Source organism: Equus caballus, chromosome 7 (assembly GCF_041296265.1).
Source record: "Equus caballus isolate H_3958 breed thoroughbred chromosome 7, TB-T2T, whole genome shotgun sequence".
Lineage (NCBI taxonomy): Eukaryota > Metazoa > Chordata > Mammalia > Perissodactyla > Equidae > Equus > Equus caballus.
In genome coordinates, this window is record NC_091690.1 from 30,094,444 (window position 1) to 30,113,480 (window position 19,037).

The 19,037-nt window shown below is 40.4% G+C and overlaps 1 protein-coding gene across 33 annotated transcripts in view; it reads right to left on the reverse strand.

Annotated features, from left to right (window-relative positions):
• The window catches only part of LOC102149777 (uncharacterized), a 316,397-nt gene that overhangs the window by 116,770 nt on the left and 180,590 nt on the right, over window positions 1-19,037 (reverse strand). For 21 of the 33 annotated variants that reach the window (XR_011440837.1, XR_011440844.1, XR_011440829.1 and 18 more), the window contains one exon: window positions 1,940-2,038. The exons of 4 other annotated variants lie outside the window; for them this stretch is intronic. The gene's annotated coding sequence lies outside the window, so the exon portion shown is untranslated. Of the gene's footprint in view, window positions 1-1,939; window positions 2,039-2,479; window positions 2,568-19,037 lie in introns of all 33 variants that reach the window. 8 more of the 33 variants (XR_011440849.1, XR_011440835.1, XR_011440834.1 and 5 more) reach the window with 1 other exon arrangement.

Genomic DNA, 19,037 nt, shown 5'->3' on the forward strand with positions numbered 1-19,037 from the left:
GAAGACAGTCTTAATCATAAGTACTTCAAGGATGCATGATGAAAAGCAAAATAGTCCCCCTTTCTAGACACTGGGAAAAACATATGCCTCCAGCTCTTTGCAGGACCTAAAAAGAGACCTTTTCAATTTTTGTTAGCAATGTCTATAGATCCTAGCTCACAAAAACTTTATCTCCTTTGCCTCGACATATGAACATTCATTCCGTTCTCAAGAATCTGGGAGACTCTACTAACAACAAAAAAGAGCCAAATTTGGGAATTATTCAGAGAAAAGAGGAGGCTGTTATATACACAAAGGTGAAAGGTGAAAGCAGGAGAACGGGAAACCAACAAAAGAATGAATAGGGGCTGAGACGCAACTGCTCATCAACACTTCACTGCCGCCTGTTTCATCAGGACTGAGCTGTGGCTGCAATTGCTTGGAGCCGCCTGGCGCTGTGAAGGGTGCCAAAACCAAGAACTTAGTTGCAGCTCCGTGGCTTGACTTTTAGATCCAAAGAAACAACAATAGCAAGTGGAAGTAAATGGATCCAAACCAGTCACCTCAAAATGGTCTTTATTTTATTTTATTTAAAAATGCTCATTTCCTTTCTAAAATAAAAAATTTTAAAATGAACTTCAAGTCTCTTTTCCTTTGATCCCTCTGACAAAGGCCTGGAGCCAGAAGTATTTGAGGATGGGCACTTTGAACACTGTTAAAGATTTCTGGAACACGTGAGATGTAGGCGCTCTTATTAAAATGGGAAGGAATAGGCCCAGGCTTCCAAAGTCATGAGAACTAATTGTCATTATCATATTTATTAAAAAGATAGAACACAATATTTGTTAGCAATGGACAAAGATCTGTCAAAGTGTCACATTTACATTCAAGTAGCACCTCCTTCATGTATTTGCACCCTTGAAGTCCATAGAAAGGAGGTCAATGCTGTGTTTCAATTGGGGCCATCTCTGTATCTTTTTTTGGGCAAATTTAGGACAGAGAAGTTATTCATTCCAAATGGTTTGTAGTGTTAGCTTCTAAACAATCCAGTTTTAATTTCAGAAAATAAAAGAGAAATTAGAAGATGCCTAGGCTGCAGAAAAAAAAGAAAATCAAATACTGACCTAGCAGAAAAATGGTTTGTTTGGGAGTAGGTATTTTCCCAAAAATATTAATTGGATGCCTCCTTCAAGAACCTTCTTTGTGTTGGGGAAAAAAATAAGGGTTCTTTTCAGAGGAAATTTTGGCTTGCCTTATTAACCAAGATTCTGTTGGGCTCTCTTACATGGTAACACTAATAATTAAGTTGGAAAATGTAGGCTAATGCCTATAAACAATAGCAAAAGCAGTGTAAAGTAATTTATCAAGAAAATATATCATTTATGTTATCAAACATTTTTAAGCGGCACAAAGTCCTTTAGGAATACTAAAAGAAAACTACCTATATCATGATAGCTGAGCTCAAATCGTAGTTACTGCACATGTATAAGTATAGTTCCATAAAATGCCTTATAGTATTACCAATCTAGGCTGAAAGTTAAAACACCATTATTGTTATTATGCAATTTATATGAGACCTATCTTCCAGGAATTCAGGGCACATGGTAGGCTTTTTAGAGACAATCCTCTAATACTCATATTTTTAAATTCAATTACCCAAGATAGTCACAGAGTTTATGGACAGTGCCCGATAGTTTCACATGAGTTCTGCCTAAATCATTGTCAAAAGAAATAAGCACTGTTAAGTAATAACTTTCAAAACATTTTCTGAACTCCACAGAATTGAATGCCATGGCTGCTCTACTCATTGGCTACGAATATTATAAAACTGGTTGCTATTTTTACAAATCAAGTTTAAAGTGCAGTTATTCTTCATAATTAAATCATTCAAGCAGGCCCTAAAAATTTGCAAAACTTGAGGAAATGGAAGGTTTGGGAAATTATAGGAAAATACCATTACCTGAAAAAAGTAACTTCTTATGAATCCTATGAATCTTATGAATTTTTTAAACCCGTTGCCATCTTGCTAGGCCAATATCTTCAAACCATTCGCCTGTGTCTGGAAAATAAAATTATTTTAAATGGATCAAGATTCTTTGCTTGTTTTTTGTCTGGTTTCTTTTTGTCACCCAATTCTTTTGTAAAGCTAAATTAAAATTAATGCCAGAACAAGAGTAAAAAGGAACATCAAAAACTGGAATAAAAGTAATTCTAGAAAATCACGGGGCAGCATTACATTTACTTCATTTTCCAGAACTATACACGATATAAAGATTCTGCAAATAAGTCACTTTCGCATTTTTTCCTGGAATTTCCCTGGCTGCCGACAGACCTTGAGAACGATTTTACCAGAAAAATGATCCAATAGGAATGTGAAGTCTCGCAATACTCCCAAATACCAATGTTTTATACCAAACCGCTCATTTGCTAAACATGATTAAGAGCTAGGCTATCAATAATTAAGAATGGTTAAGGTATAATCAAGTTGGGCAATCATTACCTGGCATGATGTAGCATCATTGAGACATCGTTTTAACTTTTTGATTCTGAAATGATTCGGGAGTCATTATTTCTCTCTGCTGATGGGGCTGTTAGAAAGAAGTAAAATATCTGATTGTGGTGGATTCATGAGTCTATCCCCTTTCCACCACAGCAGGATTCTTGGCTTCCATTCCAACGTTCTTTCATTGGCCATGTTTTAGACGCAGGGTTTGCTTTTCCCTCATTGTTCCTTTACTAATGGAAGGCAAACTCACTGTGCAGCTGCTTGCAAAAGGGAAAATGTATTTGAGTTTTGCCTGGCTATGGACTTGAACACCAAATCCATGGTGATGTCAGCAGAACGGCACCAGCAGAAAGATTTCCTGCCCTCCACCCTCCTTCTTTTTCAAAGATGTACCTCTTGTACAGAATCTCAGCAGACCTTCTTTGTCCTGAGGGGATAGAGCAACTTTTTATAAAGCAAAGAAAGAAAGAAAGAGAAAGGAAAGACACAGAGAGGGAGACAGAAAGAGAGAAAAAGAAAGAGAATGAAACAGAAAGCGAGAGAGAGAGAAAGAAAGAAGGAAGGAAGAGAGAGAGAAAACTCAAATCTACCCTTGGCATTCTCCCCGACATCATGAAGAGGAGTGACAGCTAGTCTTTGGTCTCCTATGGTTTTTCAGTTTTCCTGATGTCTTTTCTCTCACCCTCTGCAGCCCTCGATTTTTGTAGAAAGATCCAATCACCTCAACAAAAGAGGCACATCCAACGATTGCTGCTCCAAGAGAAATTCACTGGTGCCATGCGTCACCCCATGCGTTATCCACCTGCGATATTGCCACCAGGATACCGGACCCCAGTGCAGGAGCGTCTCTCAAGCATGCAATGCAGAGGCTTCTGGCACCACAGCCAGCTAGCTTAGGTAGAATTAATTCTTCTCTACCCAGGAAAAACTGACCAGAAGGAAGCAGGAGAGGGAGGAGACTGGCAAAGCAATGCCATGGTTTTAGTGCTCCTTTCAGGCAAATTTTCCTTTCAGGGAAAATTAGAAATTGATATTTATAATCGTCCTACCACACATCCCCCTGTATTAAAAAAATAAATATTTTATGTAAAATGAAAAATGAAAGTGTGGCTAGGTGGACTAAAGAACAAAGAGGTGAAAAATGGCATGATAGAATAAGACAGATTGAGCTAAAACAAAAGATGCCTCAGATTATCAGAGTAGTGGGCTTTTTGTTTTTCGGTAATTTAAAAACAATCTTAAACCCACTAAATGTTCACTTACAACAGATGTATAACAGAGATCAACCATTTAAGAGTGAGAAATTGGAGGCAAATTTGCTTTTGACATACTCGATGAAACAAAAGCCTAAGAGGCTGCCAGTAACAAGTTGCTTCGTGTGCAGCTGGCTAAGCAGACTACTTTCACTTTTGAAAGCAATAAGTTTGCTCAGGATGACAATTTTCCTTCCTTTCTAAAATGCAAACAATGATGCCAACCTACAACTTCCTTTCTAGCTATACTGTTAATAAAGCCAGGAAGGTTTTTAAAAGAATTAAAATTAAAAAAAAAAAAGAAGACACTTGTTCTGATATGGAACGTCAGATACATATTTTGAAAATTAGACATCTTTCACTTCTTTAATGTACATGGACTATACGCTGCACAAGGCTTCCTCTATGCCAGCCAACGTTAACACTTTGATATTCAAAGCTATGTTTTGCTCTTGAGAAAGTATACCACAATTGCATTAGAAAGCTACGAATTAAGTGAGTGTATAGGGTGGCTTGGGAAAGAATTGAGGATTAAATTACTCGGATCCTGCAAGCAAAGAGATGTGCAATACGCAAACAGTCAGTATTTCCTTAGAACCTTGACTGTTTGACAACGGGATTCTTATTCTGGGAAGAGTACAAAAGAGCCTGGAACCTCCCCGATGATACTTACAAAAAGAAGCAACCGTCAAACACAAGAAACTAAGTTCCACTGGGACAGAAAGACCTTCGACCTACTCCAGGTAAAGACCTTCGACCTACTCCAGGTAAAGACCTTCGACCTACTCCAGGTATAGACTCCAGGTATAGTTGCTGAGAGGAGCACAGGAACAGCCTACCAACCCTCTCCCTGCCTTTCAGCCTAGAAGAGGTCAGCTTTTCTCACCTAGTGCTCTCCACGTCCACGTCTACTGATTTCCACATTTCCCTCTTACTTTGGAAAAACAGCAAACTATCAAATAGAATACGATTTTATACAGTCTTAGCCAAATTGAAGTTTGGAAAGAAAAAAGGTATTAACCTATATTACCTACTTTTTTGCTCTCAACTTTTCCCAAAATCAATCTGTTTTTGCCTTCCAGCCCTTTATCCACCCCACAACTCTCTTTTTCTCTCCCCCAAGCCTCTCTCTCTCTCCCTTACCCTCCCTCTTTCCCCTCTTTCTCTCCCTTTCACACACACACATGCACACACACAGACACACACATGCATGCATGCACACTGCTGCTTGGTCCAATCTGGTGCCTGCTTAACAACAACAAAATGACAAGCAACATCTGTTTGTAAAAGAGCCAAAATCAAACCTTAACATTTTTTGGCTAGGTTTCTTTTTTCCCCTGACTCTAAAAGGGGAGGGTGCAAGAAGGAAGAATATTAAAATTCATATTCAACATCGGCTCCAATGAGGCAGCACCTCTACTCCCCTAGAGTTATTTCAAGGTAAAGCAATTTTCAGCAAAACCACTGCAGTATTTATGGTTAGTCTCTCCTGAAGCGAGCCTGGTCATGTAAAATCCAACATACCAGGTTTCTAAAAGTCAGGGGTTTTTTTCTAATAGCTTTCTATTCATCTCCCAATTAGAATTACAGGACCTTGGGTGTGTGTGTATGTGTGTGTGTGTGTGTTGAGGGATGATGAGAGATAGAAACGGAGAGGAGCAAGACAGAAAAAGAAAAGAAATAGTCAAGAGGAAGTGAGCTCTGCTGTTTCTCCCTATTTTACAACACACAGGCGTATAAACAGGCACATTTACACGTATGCCACACACAAGAGCATGCACTAGAAGTTGCAAGGCTGCAGCAGAAATCTGCACAGCTGTGGCCATCAGAAACAGGCTCTCTCATTCCCCCATGGAGATGTGAATTTCTGGAAAGCTACCAACAGTCCACAAAGTCACAATGCAAAGGATCAGAGCTACCTACACAGGGGAGGGTTTGGGGGGAGAAAGAGCCAGTAAGAGAGAGACAGGCTGGCTAACCAAGTGAAACAGTTTCACCCTCGAAGCAGAGAAACAGGGGTCGGTTAGAAATTCAACTCTCATTTCACTCAGGGTTTGGAAGAAACCCACACACAGTAAGGGAAAAATAAATTCAGACAAGTTGCTAAGGAGACTTGTGTAAACTCCAAGCACAGACATATTTCTTGGCCTTTCCCCCTCTGCTCCATCTTGTATTCTGATCACGCTGCTCTGCGGCAACGTTGCACCAACCTTCTGCATTAATCTTGGCCTTCACTGTGCAGACTGGCAAAGCACACTGGTTGTATATATCATCATCTTTCAAACTTAACAAGTTAAAAGGATGTGTGTGTGTGTGTGTGTGAGTGTGTGTGTGAGAGAGAGAGAGAGAGATAATCGGGGAATTTAATTTGGAATTTTTTAAACATAGGTGTTGAACAAAGAATACTTAGACTGCGTGTTTTGGGGGCAGAGGGAAAAGGGTCGGGTAAAACATCTAGTGCTGGAAATTTCTCTTTGCCTGTGGATTCCATCCTTTCTCCGTGCCCCTCGCCTTTTCCCCTCCTCCCACATCTCCAATTAAAATCCTATATCCCCTGGCAGAGATAAGCAGTGCCTAAATCATTGCAGGTGCCAACTTGGGGGCCCAGCTTCTGCAGAAAACAGTGCGCTCCACAAAGTGGCACCCTGTCCCCTGTCCCCTGCTCAGGACGGGGTCCCACGGAGATCAGCTTTTTGAAAACGAACTGGAACAATTCATAGAACCTCTTAACCAAACCTGTTCAGATTCTAAAGCAGCTAGCGTTTCAGAGGAGAGTCCAGTCCAATATCCCTGATCCGGAGCAAGAACGTCTCCCATAGTGACACATCTTCAGCAGCAGCTGATATATGTCAACATTTGATTTAGGGGAAAATTAACATTTTCTTTCAGGACAGAGATGTTTGTACTGTAGAAGCCAATATTTTCCTTTCTCAGCCTCCCGTATTAGAATTTCTAAAATCTTCCCTAGGACATAGAGGGGGTAGGACAATAAATAGCCTAACTCATTGCTCAGGGCGCCGGGGCAAATCAAAGTCAGATCTGTGTGTGTGTGTGTATGTTTGTGTTTGTATGTTTGCATGTGTGTGTGTGTTCATGTGTCTGTGTTGTGTGTGTGTGTGTCCCTGGTCGCTCTCATGGATAGATTAGCAAGACACTCACCCAGATAGCTGGAGAGTGAGCATCTGCTTGGTTCATTCCCAAATTAAAGTTCACAATGTCCGACGACCAGCCACCACAGAAAAGCTCCAGTGAGGGGCAACCAACCAAGCTTGTGCTGTTTTAGTCACAATTCTCAAGGGTGGCTATGGATGAGGGATTGGTAAAGAGATGGGAAAAGTTTCTGCATTCAGTGCACAGGGCCGAATGTGTCTCTTCATGCTCCAAGAAGGCTATGCAGCTTCTATCCCTTCCCTTTGCCAACCTTTATTTGGCTTTCACACTTCAAAGCTAAAGCAAGCTGTGCTGCCTCAGTTGAAATAAGGCAGCCAGGCAACTCTTCAGCTAGCAAGATGGAGATTTCACTCCTGCCATACGCAGAGAAAGACATAACCCTGCAACCAGCTCTGATTGTCCATCCTTTTCAAATGACTCATGAAACCGAGCCCTGGATTTTAGGGAAGGGGAGATCACTGGAGTCCTTTATGACCTTTTCCCTACCAGGCATATCCTCAGACGTTTTGTGGCACTAAGCTATCATGACTCAATCAAAATGAAAAATGAACCTTGAGGGAGAAGGGCAGGGTGGGCCTATCCCAGCAGGCAACAGGGCAATTACCCTGTGACCTGGTTGGCCTGGGGGCAGGGGAGTGACACCTGCATTTTTTCATTTGTCCAGGAAGCTGCAGTAGCCCGAACCCCGGGAAATCCTGCCTAGTCGCCCCTTGGCCTATTCGTCCTGCCTGCTGGAAATAGAAGGACTGTCTCACCCTAATGTGAAGACATATTTGCTAGGAACTGCATGAGCCTATATCATCCAAGAGAGGAAGAACTAATTTACAGGATCAATGTAGCAACTAGGTCCTGCAACAGAGGATTCTTTTCCATTTAGATTGTCCAAAAAACGCTTTCCTTTATAAGTTGGCTTACTGCTTTCTCAAATTCCCAAAAGAACAGAAAACATATTAGATACCTTTTATTACAGCACCACCTACCCTCCCTGCAACCCTGCCAATCCTTTGTGGAAAAAGGAAAGATACCAGTAAACAAACGATTAACCTAGCTAGGTGAGCCTAGAAGAAAGACTGCATCAGATGCGCAAGAAGTCAACTCAGAGAACTTTCAGATAAAAACCATGGTTTTTCACATCATATTGGAAAATCTTTAAGGAGTCTGTTCTTTGAGATGCAGAAAGAAAAATAGCCATATTAATAGTGACTGGCAAACTTAAATGCTACACAGACACATCTTAAAGTATAAAGTAATACAACTTCTATTTTTAACAGGGGTATAGGTCCATGTGTGTGTGTATCTGTGTGTCTCTGTGCGCATATATATATATATATATATATATATATATATATATATATATATTTGCCATCCAAATCTGTCACCTCTAATCTTGAGGTCAAAGACCACATCTCTTTTACATTTTGTAAACTGACCTTCCCTTACTCTGCCCTGAAATTCAGTCTTATGCCCCATATACAGGGTAAGGAACAGAATGTTTTGCCTTTCCATCTTTTATGAGCTAATGCTTCAGACTGCAAAATGCTTTACACATGATTCAGTAATTGTCCCCTAAGTCCAGCTGGTATTACTACTCTACAATGCTGTGGAGAGCTGACATAGAGGAAAGTGTCTTTGCAAAGCTCATATATTATTGCAATGGCAGCATCAAGATTCCCCTTCCCTCCCCAAACTGGTGAGAAAGTCCTAGGTCAGACTGAAGGAATTTCATGGCGCCCCTTCTTTCATTCTACCTTACTTGTCAGTCAGCCATCTTGTATCACCTATAATCCCAAGATATAGAAAACACTGGCCACGTGTCCTCTAGCAGCTGCTATCTTGGGTAACCCCAAAGAATAAGCAACCAAATGCTCATATTGGAGATTGACATCAGAGGTCAGTTAAGGCTGAGAAAGGTCTCCAGTAGTGTGTTCTAGTCAACCTAATCCAACCGTGCATTCCTGTACCTCTGATCATCCATGACAGATAACAGGTCATAGGCTCCTGATTCTGCAAAATGGTTTTAGCCTATCTATCTAAACACATACTAAAGTCCATCTATCCATTACCTGAGGTAATTGTTGGTGCTCGCTGAATCCGTATTTGTTTTCACAAATGGGATAGGACTGAGGAGGGGATAGATTCAAGATTTGAAGAAAGAACATCAAATTCAGTGTCCTCTGTAAAATGTTTACATATTTTCTAAATATTCCCAAGGCAAGTGGCTATTAAAGTATAATTGAAAAAGTGCTAGTGTCCCTCAGGGGGCATTCAAGGTGGTTAAGCTGCTATTCTTGGGGACGATTAATATCCATAATATAGTCACATCTCTGTATTTTCATTTCACATAAATAATTTATTTCTGACATTTAATATGGACCAGACATCACCTCATGGATGGCTCATAAAAGCAGGATCATATTTCCCATTTCTTTTGGTGTGATATTTTTGGGGCGGTAGACAAGAATGGGTGGAGTAAGTGGAAAGTTGAGTCTTGAATCCCATGTAAATAATTTGTAAACAGAAAAGGCTGGCAAAAGCCACAGATATAGTTCAAAATCCCTTTTTGAAACAGTTTTATTATGCCATGAATAACTCAAGATGCCACCATTTTTATTTTTATTTTTATTTTTAAAAATTAAGCCCTTTATGCCAACTCTGACTGACTGGTAGAGGCTGTCTGGAGTTCAACCTGAGAAGGATTCTGAAATCCTGTCTGATCTCAGTGAGAAAGAGTTTCATGAGCGTTCAGTAAGTTATGACTGCCATGGGGGAAGGAGGCTGATGATGAAACACATACTAACTATTTGCCATTCCTGACTGACCCCAAACTCTTCCTGTATCAGTATTTCTTTGTCTTCCTCATGACAATGAGGATGAGCTGTTCAGCAGCCTCTACGTGATAAATTTTTGGATTCCTGGAAAGTATTATTGTTATTATCATTTTATTTCTGCACATTCCAGCTAATTAAAGAGGGAGTTCAGGTTGATTTTTACCATGCTTGAAATAGGTCCTACAGATTTTATTCACACGCTCTTTAGAGTACACTCTAAGTTACTGGAGCAAGATAGAAAAAATAGCAAAACAATTCCCATCCTCTTCCTCCAATCACTGAGACATGCAAACCTACTGACAGCTAAGTCTCTGTTGAAGGTAAGAAAACTCATGGAGAGGAACAATTTCTGTGCAGGCAGGGATGCCAAATCCATTAATCCTAATCTAGTTCTCCTTAGAATTTATGTGAGATGATACATCTTATGACAGAGATCTCTCCCTGGGCAATGCAATCGGTCCAGATTGGCATTACCATTTCCCCTGTTGAAGCTTTGAAGGTCCCTGGTGCGAGGTGAGGGCAAGCAGGGGCAAGGAGAAGACACTACAGTGAGATAGGGATGCTTCCCTTCCTATCTCATTGACTTTGCTGAGCTCCCTCCTGCTAGGACGTTATTCAGCTTTGGCTGAACAGAACCCAAAATCAGTAGACTTGCCCTTTATTCAGGACACTCAGCCACAGAGCTCACTAGAAATCCTTAGGCCTTGAGGAAGCTTCATCACTGTAATCGAAGTCTCACTGTAATTCATAGATTTGCTAATAGACTTCTGCCCCTACAGGAAGGTAAAGCTTTAGTGTATGGTCCAAGAAATTAAAGCAAAAGTCCATTTTCAGAGATAGAAGCCCAAGGGAACCACATCAGAGACTTTCTCACTACCTATTCATCTAGCTTCTCTGCTGAACCCCACATTATGGGCTGCGAAGTCCACCTTCTTGAGACACAGGGTAGGAATCTCCCAAAGGGCAGTTTGGTATTAATTCCAACCTGTGCAGAAGCCAGCTTTATTTTCACATTTCTGAGACGAAGTAGAGGATACTTTCCTAGACTTGTTCCAAAGAAACTCAGCATAACAGCCTGTAGAGGTGAAGATCTTCCAACTGTTGTAGGGAGGTCATCAATTCTTTTTCAACTGGGCAAAATAGATAGGGCTCACAGGTCCTCCTGAAGTCAGACATTACCTAGTCCATCCCTCTATCACCACAGAGGACTGCAGATGGGTTCTTCAGTTCCTCCCCACTTCGATACATTTGGCAAATGGATACGAAGGGTCAGGGCCACCAGATGTTTCTCAGTGACCTGTGCACATGCAGTGAGGGATTAAGATCAAGTCACTGATGAGTTTTCCTTGTGGACCTGGAGCCCCCAGCAGAAGTGGTGACCACAGGAGTCAGGAGTCTCTACCTATGAGGTAGGAATTTTCAAGGAGACTTAGAGGCTTGACCTCCAAAGGGAAAGCACGTTTGGAGCTCAGAAATAAAACACAATAAAACTCTGTCTGGAGCAGGTTTACATTGGATCCCCTGGGTAACAGAACATTACAAGAAATTCCATCAGGGAGCTCAGCTGAGCATCATAACCTTAGTTTCTACACATCTGTAAGTCCTATTAGTGCTTATGAGATCAGCTGCCGGTGGATAGATTTGGAACTGCAGTCACACTGAAGGGGCTATGAAGCTATGAGAGCTACCACATGGCTTCCTCTGCTCACTGCTCAGAGCTTTCTTTGGGGAGGTAAGAGCAATGGGAGCATGAGGTAGGGGTCCCCCTCCACTGCCCAGAATTATCACCGCCACCCCTGTGCAGGAGTGTAATTGTGCGTCTCCCCGGACAGTGCTTAGTTTCCATGAGTTTGCAGGTAGAGATGTTGATATGTTGCTACTGAAACCCAGAGCTGGATTTTCTTCTTAGCATGTTCACTGCCCTCTAGACCCATGGCAGACAAAGGTAGCACCAAATCCTCACTAAGCTAACATAAAAGCCCTGAGAAAGAGAAACACTCACTCCCTAACTGCCTTTCTTACAACATATGGCCTATCGGCCTCACTAATGCTATTATGATGAAATTCCTATTTAAACATCTTAGTGGAAGTCTCCAAAGTAGTGTTGGCTCCACTGGGCATTTTTTTGTTGTTGTTAGATCTCTGCCTTTACTAGAGTCCTGCTTCCCTGCACACACATACCTCACAAATGGGTTGTGCCAGATGGGCTGTTAATCATAGTAATCAGCTGGGAAATTAAATGTTGGAAAATCCAGCTAGTCTCCCGAATTTTCCCACTTGAGATCAGGGCCTGAGCTGTTGCGATGTCCTACGTGAGACCCAGGCTGCCCAGAGAAGGGTCAAAGTGACGGATCCAGTGTGAGCTTCATGCTTTATGGGCATTTGTATTTCTTTCTCAGAAAATGACTGCAGCCCAATTCAGTTTTGTTTTGGTTCTGATAGCTGCTATTAATACCTCCTATTTACAGAACACATACCTTGGAGGAGCTCAAAACATTTACAGAAATTATTCAAGCCTTGAAACACCCCTGTCAAGTAAGCAGAGACTAGATAGTACTTTCTTCATTTCAGAGGAAGAAACTGAGCTATTAGGAGGGGAAATTTCTTTGCCATACCATGCAGACAGTACCTCACGGCCCACTCATTTCCAGGGCCCTGCCAAAGCTGCCAAATGATGTAGGTATTTATTTACACTGTACTCACTAGCTTATTACTCTGTTAAATTTCATGCGCACACACACAAATCATGCTATAAGATCCTGGTGCACAAATATCATGTCTTCTTTCTATAAATCTCTCCACAAGTGTGTATTACAGGTTTCCTCTAGTAGGTGATCAACATGTGTGGTTGATTGGTTTGTAATAAACCTACCCCTCTTTCTAGAGTGGCTTTCTCCCTTTCTGCCCAGAAGACTCCTAGATTCTGCTCAAATGTCCCTTCCTCAGATGACCCGGAGGTTCTATTGGCAGCTAGGTTTTTGGTGATTCTGTAGTACCCACCTCGTCAAGTGTTTACCCTATTCTACTTCAATTATTAAAAGGCATAACAGTGAAAAGAAAGTAACTTTGTATTCTTTGAGACAGACAGGCCTCCGTTTGAATCCTAGTTCTGGCCATTGTAAGGGGACAAGGGGATTAACTTGCCTCTATCTCCTCATTTCTAAAACAGGGACAACAATATTTACTTTGGAATCCATCATGGGACTATTTGCAATAGGAGAAAATATAAACAATCTAATGTTCGTCAATATGGGCATGGTTAAATACATGGTCCATCAATACTGGGAAATACTCTGTAGCCATTATAAAGACTAAACATATATAAAGAAACAACAGACAAAGAAATACTTCTAAGACATATTAAGTGTGAAGAAAAAGTTGCAGAGAATATGTATGATTCTCAACATATGAAAAAACTCCCAAATTATGTTGTTATTACGTACAGGCTTATCTAAAGGTAAGGAATGAGAAAGCAAATGAGATAAACTGTATGACGCACGTATGAATAAAGTGCTCAAGAAATGGCAGCGACTACTCTTGACTTCCTTGGAGGTGGAGCTGTGTCTTTTATCTTTGTATCTCTAGCTCCTGGCACAGTGCCTGGCACATCATAGGGGCTAACTGATCAAGTCAAAGAAAACTATTCAATGAATGATGCAATCACGAATTAACTGTTGAGCCAGGAAGTAAGAGCACTAATATGAATCACAAAGACTCTTATGTATTGTTTGGAATGTTTTCTGATGTAGGGAGGCAGCATAGTCCTTTGGGAAGAAGTTGCACTAAGAGTCCTGAGGTCTAGATTCCAGATTAGAGTTTCTTAAAGTGTGGTCTCAGGCCCACCAGTTGCTAAATCACCCAGGAGGCTTATTAATCATACAGATTCCTGGGCTCCAGCCCTGATCTGAATCAACGTCTCTGGGGTTGTGATTCAGGAATCTATGTTGTAAGAATCTCCTTTCTATCAATAGATAAAAGTTTGAGAGTCACTGCTTTAGATCCTGCTCTGCCTTCTTGTTTGAATAACCTTTCCAGAATTCAGTTCTTTCTCTACATTGTAAAGGTTGGATCTCAAATGCTCCTTTAAGTTGTAAAATTCTATGCCCATGACTAATCCAATTCCCTGCCTTTAGGTAGCCCTGTACATAAGCCAGATAAGATGGACTATTCAAACCTGGTTTGAGCTGTCTTTGGGTCCCTGGGCTATCATCTGGATACTTTTCAAATTGAGAAGCTGCTTGTTATTGGCTCTTGCTATTTATATTCTTTAATTACTAAAACCAACTAGTAAGGACATTCTCTGAGCATTGGTTCTCAATGATTAAAATACAAAATTTTTATATTTTAATATATTTGTGTTATAATTATAATATGTTACTGTAATATGATTACTGTAAGAAATAATATAAAAAATGCACACACACACAAAAGGGAAGGTGATATGAAGGCCTTGGAACAGACACTGAAAACAATGTTAGGAAAGATTACTGAAGAAGGCCAACACAATGTCTCTCTCTGGCTTTGGGTATGGATAGAATAAAAAGAACGTGTCCAGTCATTTTCATGGACATTGAAAGCCAAGAGCACAGACGGCTAACTTGAAGAGGAACTCTGTAGCATGTTCTATGTGTGGCAGACCAAGACATAGCAAGTGATAGCAGTCTCCAGTAAATCCCAAAGGTTTTTTGAAGACAAAATCCAAAACCGCATTAACCCCTTCTTTAGTTTTCAGATAGCGAAGAGTTTCTTAGAGTCACTAAGAAATGGCTCTAAGTCTTCAGAAGAATAGTCTGAAAGAGATTTCAACCTAAGGCAAGGTCTTTGCAGTTAATGTATCTGTATTTAAGTGTTCTCCACCCTATTTATTAGGTGTATTGTCTTCGGTGACTTCCTTACTCACTCAGAGCCCCAATTCCCTTATTTATAAAATGAGAATAATAATGAGATCTGTTTCACAAGGTGATTGGGAGAAGCGAACAAAATAACGCATGTGAAAGTGCCTAGCCTTGCGCCCAAGGCATATTAAGCATTAGGTCAATAAAAGCAAACACTTCTTCTTATAAATGTATAGCAGATAATCGTCTTTTGAGCCTATCTTGTCTTCCTCGTGGGAGCCTGATAAAGTGGTGACTCAGGACCATTCAAGACAGTCACGCTTTTGGAAATTCTTAAATTGTTTTAATTTCAGAGTTTCTCTGTTATTCAGCTCTGCTCCATATTCCCTTTAATGATTAAAACTAAATCACACACATGCAATGATGAATCCTTTTGTCAAAAAATGGAGTCTAAAGGCATTTCAGAGGAACCTTGAAATATACCTTATACAAGGAAAATCAAGATTATTGATACCAGCACAGGGTCAAAGATTTGGGGCTGATGAATTCCGAGGGCCTAGGACACTGCATGACCTCCAATAATCTAGATTGCTGGAGTTATTTAGGCATCTCTCATATTTCCACTAAATTCACATTGTCACCTCAACAATATCAAGCTATTTCTTGAAAAAGTTTCTAAGAGAGAAAGTTAAAATTCCTGAATTAAAAGCCACCATCTTTGGAATTCTTTCGACCTAGAAGCAGAGGACTGATCAAGAGCTCATAGATTGGTCTCTGTCTTTCTTACTTTCCCCATCCTCTCCCTCCTTTGTTACTCTCACTTCTGCCCATTCATAGTCACTCTCATTTTCAGGTATGAGTCAGACATTGGTGTCTTGGCCTGCACCTTTCCAGAGGTGAGTTTCACATCTTTCTTCTTCACTGCTGCATGCCCAGCCCTGGGATAGTGTCAAACACACATTAGCATGGAAAAAATATTTGTTATATATATTACACACTAGCTAAAAGTATCCGGGAGATTTCATATCTGGGGAAAAATTCATTGTTTTACCTCTACAAGACACCCCAGCCATTTCTACTGTACCCTACTATTTCCTATTGCTAGGCATATCTTACCCTATATATTTCATATATTTTATTTCTTCACCAGCCCATGAGCCATGGGAGTTCTAAGACTGGAATAATGTCTTCCTTCTCTGCATCTCCCACAAACAGCCACTTCAAGGCTCCACCCACAGTGGTTGGTGATTCACCAAGTCTGGCTGCCTGACTCAGAACCAACAGGATCGGTATAATCCACTCTGGACTTTCCAAGGGAACAGGGGACCATGTTTCACTCATGCTGGCATATAGTCCAGTGCCTAACACATCAAAGACTCTCAATAAATACTGATTGAGGAAGGCAGAGAGGCAGTATGAATGAATGATACTCAAAAGAAAAAAATCAAATGTTTCAGTGAAGCCAAACATGCAGCAAAATAAACCAAGGTGCTTTTCTATTCATTCTATCCTACATTCATTCAACAAATATTTATTGAATGCCTGGTTTGTGCCAGCCATTGTATTTGGCCCCAGTGACTTGCAGATGAATTATATAGATATGAGTGGGAAAACAGGTCTGTGTGGAATGTCCACTCTAGTGGGGAAGACAGATGGTGCATAAGTCATTGCACATGCGCTAGATTGCCAATGGGCAAGAAGAGAGTACACTACCTCTTGTAGAGGTGCAGAGGAGGCCTGAGGAAGACAGTGGATGATCAGGGAGAGATGAGGAAAGGAAAGAGGACACTAAAGAATATTCAATAAAATTCATCTGCTTCAGCAGCAAGGAACTTCTCGTAAAGACAAAGCTACTCAGGACATTAGTCACTCTTTAAACTGATGGTTTAATATGATGGCAAACACTGGTACAGCAAACAGACATCTTTTACACACAGTGATATTGACATGCATCCAGCCAAGAAACCCCAGCATTCCCATTGCACTGACTCATTTGACAGTCTCAAATGCCTGAGCTCAAGTGTGGGCTGACCTCCTTGACCTTGGCACCAACATGAGCTGTTTCAGTATGCTTTAACAAGTACTGGGAAGTGGTAAGCTTTTGTTTCTCTTGGTTTTCACAGAGATATCTGTTGACTTGCATCTGGCATTCAATATACTTTTTTGTACCTGGGATTCGAGCTCAGTAGGGAAGAGTACAGGGTTAGAGGATAAGGAAGAAAAGCATTTGATAAATTATCAGGATACAAGCACAGGCACTTGAACACTAAATCAAGCTACTTAAAAAAGGGATCCAGAAATGAGTTATAGCATTGTCTTAGAATAAGTTCAAGCTCAAGTGCAATTAATTTGAGCATCAAGATGGGTAAGAGGAAAACCAAGATACTCCAATATTTGTTTGGCCACATACAACTCTTTGATCTGGCACTTATAAATCCATTCCTATACTATTTTTTCACCTCCCGTGACCATGGTGGTCTGCCTAACAGCAGAAGTACAGTCATAGACTCTGTTCTCCACATCTGTGAAACGCAACCCTTGCTGTTGTGTGAATAGGCAAGATGGTAAAGCCTGGAAGCTCACATATGTCGATATACAAATGAGTGTCTCTGTGTTGGTCTGTCTCGAAAAGGAATGCAAGGAAGCAAGAAAAGAAATCTTCAAAGAGAATACTCCTTATCACCAAGCACGTCCTTTTATTCAGTTTCTCAGGATTTTCTATCTGTCTTGAGGAGTTCCATGTAGAAGTGCTGACAGCCAAGGGTCTGAAACCTAGTCCTGTCACTTAGCTGGCAGGTCTGGATATGTTACTTAAATTCCTCACACTCAATTTTTCCCATCTAAAACATGTTGAGTTGGAGAGTAAGTAAAATTACCTGGCACCTAGAGATGCCCAATAAATGTTGATTATTTTTGCTCATTCCCTAACAGAAACACAAGGTAAGGACCAATGCCATGTGTTTGCTTAAATGTTTTTGTAACACGAGGAGGATTAGAGAGCAGCCCAAGTGGTGATGTGGGAAACACACCTAAGATATAGTACTGAGTAATCAGAGGTGAATACAGGGCTTTGAGGAGCAATAAAGAAAAGAAGGAAGGCACTGTTCCTTTGGGTGATAATTTCTTTGTTTCATTCTCTTTTGTTCTTGTGACCTCCCTATTTCTATGGTTCTCCCATATGACCACAGGCTTCTGGATACCAGTACTCCAGGTTCAATTATGCCTTATAAAGAAGCTGGCAGCTGTAGATAGCTATCCTAGCCACACAGCTATCTTTCCCCTAACCTCTTCTCAGGGGAGTCTTCCTACTGGGACAAGAGGCTCTAGAGATTTCTTGCAGAACAAGCTGCTGCCCTTACTTGGTCTCAGCCCTAAGTCAGGCAGGCCAATGCCATTCTGATTTTGCTTGGTATTTCTTTTGGGAAAGGTAAGATTGAGAGAAAGAGAGAAGGGTGCACATCCACAAGACTGTTGCGGGCTCCTAAAGTATTGTTCATCTGAATGGGTGTAACTGTAAAACTCAACTGCTAACAAACTAAACAGCAATTCACACACACTCATAAAGGCTCACTCAAAAGCCTTACAACCATATTCTCTAAAATTCCTATTTGTCATAGAAAACAGATGTAGAAGGCACTTTCTTGTAATGGTTTATCAGTTAGCTGAGCTTCAGAGATAATATGTTCATAAAGACATTACATGAAGGACTATTGCATTTTCCTTATCAGCATAATATAAATATAACATAAATGTTATTTATATTATAATAAAAATGTAATATAAATCCATCCATCCAACAAATATTTATTAAGTACATTCTGTGGATTAGGCAATGAGCTAGACCAGCAGAAATGCATATATGGAAAGAATTTTTACATTCCCTTGAATAGTATTTCTTGATATGGTTAAGATATAGATCTCATGGGTATACAGTAAAATCTGTTGTCACGTTTTTCCAGTACATCACATTTAGCTCTAATGATATTTTCATAAACATAGCTTTTTCACTCTTAGTGTGTTCTCTCTTCAAAAATTTTTCTGCCAATCTCAAAAAACTGTCATCTCTAGTCTAAAAAGATGGGGTTCCCCATTTAGTCGATGACTTTACATTTGAAGTGAAAATATCGATTCTAAAAGGAGTGACTGAGGTTGGATACTGTTGGCTTCAAATCCCAGGTAGAAAGGAAGCACAAAACACCAGGATGATAAACGTCTTCAAATAAAGCCATTCTTTTTCATAGTTTCCAAGGTAAAAGTCAAGTTTGTGGTGGTCTTTAGAGAAAAAGAATAGGGAATAAGAATACATAAGAGAATGATGTAAAATAACTAATGTTCTCATGCATACGTCCCTTATTTTTAGTTTGTTAGGGTTTTCTTTCCTATTCATTCAGCAAGTATCTACTAGCACTTACTATGTGCTAGGAAATGAAGCAAGCTGTTACATATAAAGTAAGGTAAGAAAAAC